This window comes from Tyto alba, unplaced genomic scaffold (genome assembly GCF_018691265.1).
Source record: "Tyto alba isolate M040663 unplaced genomic scaffold, T.alba_DEE_v4.0 Super-Scaffold_6, whole genome shotgun sequence".
NCBI lineage: Eukaryota > Metazoa > Chordata > Aves > Strigiformes > Tytonidae > Tyto > Tyto alba.
The window spans coordinates 22,938,877-22,944,876 of NW_024881327.1; the positions used below are offsets into that span (position 1 = coordinate 22,938,877).

The 6,000-nt window shown below is 44.1% G+C and overlaps 1 protein-coding gene across 1 annotated transcript in view; it reads right to left on the reverse strand.

The window, feature by feature from the left end:
• The window catches only part of SLC7A2 (solute carrier family 7 member 2), a 53,804-nt gene extending 50,623 nt beyond the window's left edge, over positions 1–3,181 (reverse strand). Inside the window, exon 1 of the mRNA XM_042808297.1 lies at positions 3,162–3,181. The gene's annotated coding sequence lies outside the window, so the exon portion shown is untranslated. The remainder of the gene's footprint in view (positions 1–3,161) is intronic.
• Between the last annotated feature and the right edge of the window lie 2,819 nt (positions 3,182–6,000).

The window sequence follows — 6,000 nt, forward strand, 5'->3', positions numbered from 1 at the left end:
CCTAATAACCCCTATGTAAAAGAAAAATTCCCTAAAAGGTTCTACCCTGAAGTATGTTATCCTATGAGATGGGGAGAATTCTGATTAAAAACAGGACAGCAGGCAAACCAGGAAAGCATGCCATGTTTTGCTGCGGTGTGTTTGTGTCATATGATACCTGTATCGTGATGGACAGATGCCAAAATATTTCTAGAATCAACACAGGTGAAAATGATCAAAAGGTATAGGAGTAGAACTGAGATAACTTTATGATCTTATAACCTCTGTGACAACTTAGGGAATTAGATTTAGCTCAAGCTCTTTACTGATCATTTGCAATCTTTTCCCTTAGTTCGCCTCTGTCTTAAAGTCCACTGCAAAATGAATTAAAACCTGCCAAGGCACAAAAGGAGGAACTAAATCTTCATAGTACCTTTCAATACATCTAATTTTTCAGTGAACACGTCACAACTTTTCTCAGTTACTCTGCGGTGCGTGCAAGATGAAAGGTAGAAGCAATGTGCATTTTCAAGCAAGCTGAAGATCACATTGACTTAAACTGATGAGTGTTTTTTTTTCCCCACTGTTGCAGAGTTAATCTCTGTCCCATTTCTGGTCCCTATATGTGTAAAATTAAGTTTCACATCTCTTCATTTAAAATACATGGGGTTTTTGCAATTATCTCCACCTAGAGGAATTCTAAGCTGCTGGACCCCTGTATCCAACATACTTACCCAAGAGTGTCAACTGTAACAGCCATCTGAAACCACTGATTTTCAAAGAGAAGCCTCCTCTTTCCAAATACATTGTTGCCAAAACACTTAGAAAGTGAAACAGTAATTTTTTTTATAAAGTTTTAAAGTATTATTCTCCTTTTTATCTTACCTGTCTTTTTGTACTCACTGCCACTTATTATGCCAACATATTCATATAGCAAATATCCCCATAAAACAACTAATAAATGGCATCAATAATTTAACACGTTGACTCCAAATTAATTTTCATCCGTAACTACCTTGTTAACTAGACCTTTAAGCTTAAAAAAAGTTAGAATTATATACAGACAGGTTGAAAATATGCTGAGTATATGAGTTTATTAATACAGTTGAAACTGATATTTATTTAATCCATAAGTATGTACAAAGCTAGAAACAGCTATATATTAATGCATCTTATCAAGTACTATTTTACAGAGGTCAAGAACCTTGATCAGACCATTTATGGATGCACACACTAGCCATCATACTGAGCTTCAGGATGAAATCTTCGTTTGCATTAAAACTTCACAAAATGCCAGTTTTCATCCAAGTCTGAAGAATCTAAAGTTGTATTTGAGTAACATCAGCTAGACAGAAGATTACTCCAGGCATGGATAATCTTCGTCGCAACATGTGGCAAAAGACTAAAAATGTACGTCATTCATACAAAAAGTCACTGCACCTTTCAAAAGATATCATTACAGCTACTTATGTTTCTATCGGGTTGTTTTATTCCTGTCCCAATTTGTATCAGAGCCCAGTGGCATTTAGAAGAATTGTGTGGACAGGGGTAGTTTCAAATTGAAATCAGTTGCATCAATGGACACCTGCTTACAGGAGTAGGGCAGGCACCGTGTACTATATAGTCAGAAAAAGACATTATAGATATCAGTGAAAATAAGTTTAGGTCTTCTGTATAGGTCTTATGCCTCTTTTAACTGTCAATGTTTTAATGCCATTAGGTAGCACAAACCAGAACTCAAAACATCTTCCACACTGTGTAATCCAAGTTCTAATCCAAGAACCACAGTGTACTGAATCTGCACAGTGTCCACATGAACTTTTCATAGAATTTGTTTTGTCTTTCTAGCATAAACAAACTGCCATCAACTTGTTTCAATATATACAAGTTCTATATGCCATGATCCCTTGTCTTACGTTCCCCATATCTGAAACATCTGAATGCCTCTTGATGTATTTGCTTTGGTTTTAATTAGGAAGAATACAAAGAGAATTGTGTTTGAAGGCTTTAAAAATAAATACATCTTAGGTATTAATATACTTGAAGCAGAGGGTGGCCTTGGAGGAGATCTTTTCACAGCTTGGGCCAAACTTCAGGAAACTTCTATCCCTTTCACAGGTAAATTACTTTTGCTGGAATGATGTGTTAAGCACTGGCATAACAATCAGCAGAAGCTACATTCATCATTAGAACCAAAGGGTGTGATATCCCTCACTCCCCCAAAACTAATTTAGTTCAGCTGAATTAACGGAGCTCAACCAGATGCAAGACTTACATAAGATCCACAACACTCTACCATCCAAATGGTATTATAAATCTTAAGTGATAACCAATATTTTTAAATGAAAGGTTTTGTTCTGCCGCTTCAGATATGTTAAATTTTAAATATTGTTTTATTGGACTAGCTTTCTCCAGCTGCCAGTAGCATTATACATTGGATGACATATACTTCAAACACAGTTCTATATTTAAACACACAAAGTTGGCAGAAGGGAAGACTCTTACATTTCCCAAACTTGCTTTACAACAGTTAGGGACCTGCACACACTCCGTGCTCTCCACTGAAGTGTAATTTCCTCAGGTTCTCAAAATGTACTGAAGAACTGAGGCTGCTTTGCGACTGCATCCTTTGATTCAGTCAAAACCTGCAGGGACAGCACCTCCAGGCAAAGTCAGCACTTGAGCGAGCTTGTCGGAAACCCAGGGAGGGCACTTTCACCCATCCACGCCTCCAAACTTTTGCAGTAGCAGCAGATGCTGCCCCAGGACCAGCAAATATGCTCCCACACCTCTCGCCCAGCAGCCTTCAGGTGCGCCTTTCCCCTTGAGCCCGGCACCCACTCGTGCTTCTGCCCGCGGGCGCCAGACCCCCCCCCACACCCCCTGCCAAGCACTGGCGGGGACGGCGAGCAGGGTCAGCGGGGAAAAGCCCCTGCCGTTTCCCCCACGGGGCACTTTAAAAGGCAGCAGAGAAGCCCTTGGCCTCTCTCCCCGCACAAGTCGCCCGGCACCGAGAGGAACTCCTCGGAGCCCCCTGCCAGCCGCACACCGGGGCCTCTCGCCCGGCTCGCCCCCCCGCTTCACCCCCGCGTCCGAGCCGGGCGAGAGGCCCCGGCAGCGGCGCTTCCCCCTCGCCCGCCCGGTCTGGAGGAAAGGAAAGGCGGGAGAAGGAACCCACTTACGGGGCGCGGGCGCGGGCACGGCTCCCGGCGGCGGCGGCGGCGGCGGCGGCTGGTCCCTCTCGGCGGCGAAGGCCGGGGCGCTCCTCCCCTCAGGAAGCCCCCATGCCCGGCCTTCCCACACGTGCGGGGCCGGCAAACCCCGCCCCGCCCGCCGACCCCCCCCCGCCCCTCAGCGGCCGCGCCACCCCCTCAGCCGAGCGGCGCGGCGGGGAGGTGGGGGTCTCCCCTGAGGGGTCGGGCCGTGTTTCCCGCCGCGTCCCTCGGGGAAGGGAGGCCGGGCGGCCCCGACCCGCGGCTGGGGCCGGTGCCCGCCTCAGAGCCGTTGCAGACCCCTTCCCGCACTTCCCAACGGCCGAGGAGCCACCGTTAAAGTCCCACCCGCGACTTCTCTCCCGTTTCTCGGGACCAACAGTCACCGGGCTTTTCCAACCTGCTTTCGCCCCGAGTGCTTTGAAGTTCTGCGGGTGAACAGCACCTGCGTGTGGGGTTCAATGACCCTCCCTCAGAAACAGTGTTTCCGCAGAGTTTTGCGTGGGTGAGCGTGTGGACGGATGCCTCCGCTGGCCTTGTGGTACAAGGCGAGAGGGATGGCTGCTCCGGAGTCGGCCACCTTCGAACTGACCTTTACCGCTCGCCAGATGTGTTTTGCAGGGCAGCTTTCAGGACCGTGGGGTGGCTCCACGTGGGATTTCGTGGCAAAGCTCCGGGGACTGGTGGGAATGAAGGGGAAGGAGCTGCTGCAGCTGTCCTACCAGATGACGCTTTGAAAGTTGCTTTTGGGATGCCCCGTTGGCAAAAATTGGGCTGAGGGCAGCAAAAATGTGCCACAGGATGGGACACAGCACCAGCCTGTCACATGTGCGGTGCATCATCTTTTCATCCCGGTGTTGTCAATCAGCTTAATAAACTGCCTGTTCCTACGAGCCTTGTCACATTGGTTTGAGATGCCTGGGACTTGGCAGCTCTATCTGTCCACAGGTTGGAGAGTTTTTGTACCTCTCTCTTCTTCAGCCTAAATAATTCAAATCATTCCCCTGGGCCAGATATCTTTCAAAACTCATTTTAAGGCTAAGAATAGTTTTAGGCTAAGAATAGCTAATGCTAAGAATAACTAATATTAAGAATAGCCAGAATAAATCTTACAATCATCATCTCTTTCTCCCTGCATATATTCTACTTACATAAATCCTCTCCTTTCAGCACTATAATCTGAATATATTAAATGATTTGGAATACAAAATTTTGGCTGTGGATCTGCTCATCTCTTTTCTGTGATGTCCCATCACCATATATTGTGTGTGTATGCATATGTACGTGCATACAGACATTATATATACATAGACACACATACAGATATCCCTACTGTAGGCTTTAAGAAAACAGAAGTTGTTCCATGAACACCAAAACTAATGATACAGCTGACTTGTGAAAAAAAGTCTTCTCTTTGAGTTTTTATGTGACATATTTAAACCTAACTCTTGCTTAGATCGCAACTTTCCAACATTTTTTTTTGCATGATACTCAAACCTTGTGCTATCAGTGGATCACACGTAACTAACATTTCACTTCTGGGGCAAACTCTTATGTAAATTTCTATGAACAGGCCTTCAAATTTGCTTCAGATAATATTTGAAAAAGACCAGTGATCACATACCGTAAAGATTTTATACCAGCCCTACAGTGCTTCTACCCACTCCACATACATATGATTTCCTGAAGAGACTAATGCCATGTTCTGCCAAGGATGCAGGCAAAGCCCATGAAGGTCTGGACTATTCAGCACCCCTAGATCTCTCTCTCTCTCTCTCTTTTTTTTTTTTTTAATTTTTGGTAGTGGATTTACAGGTTAAATATATTTCCTTCTGTTTTACATTTTTTTTTTTTTTTTTTTTTGATCTAAACATCATTTGCTCTTTGGGCAAGAAGTTGTCTCTCTTAAATGTAGTTCTTTCCACAATGAATAACAATATTCCATACAGTTAAAAAATTAATACTTAATAGTGTAGGTTTCAGCTAGTAGACCAAAGGACTTTTCCTCTGTGAAGATTCCACCTGAAGTGGTCATGTGTATGTGTGTGTGTCTTTCTCTGTCAATACTGCCTGGAAAGTGTGAAATTAAATATTTACATCCAGTATTAACAGATTTTTGAAGTGCCACCACCTAAAGCAGGAGAAATAGCCAGATACTATCTCAGACCTAATTTCACTACGTTGGTCTGTTAACAACTGAAATGTGTTTCCTTGCTCTCTCAGTCACTGTGGTGGCTTTGAAATTTTGACGGATCCATAACTGCTTTTAGAAAGAGCAGCAGAGTGTCACAAACCTCAGCAAGCATGTTTCTGGGAGGTCTGGTAGTCCTGCACAGACACAGCTTTCCTTTTCTTCAGTTGAAAGTCCTTTCCCACTGTCTGTGCAGCCAAGGTAAAGTGCCTGCTTTTGTGACAGTTCCCATTTTGAGGGGCTCAAACTCAGATTGTCAGCCTTCAATTCACTGCTAGTCACTTGTAAATGCAACAGTTCTGATTCAAATGTTTAGTATGTACTAATGGATAACGTAATTAAAGCAAATAGCAGCTATTCCAGTTTGCCGGTTTTCCAGCCTCACAGGGAATGCATGTATCCTACCATCAAATGTGCAACTGCAGCTCACAAATGTACTCACAGTCCAACTTTAAACCATCTAGATCAGAAATTAATAGAGTCATTGAGTTCAGTGTTGACAACAAACATGCCAAATAATTTTTTGTTTATTTACCAAAGCTTCCTGGGCATGTTTGGGGGTCATCAAAGTGCTCCATATCTCCATGACTACGGCTAAACAGACAAGAATTATTCCAG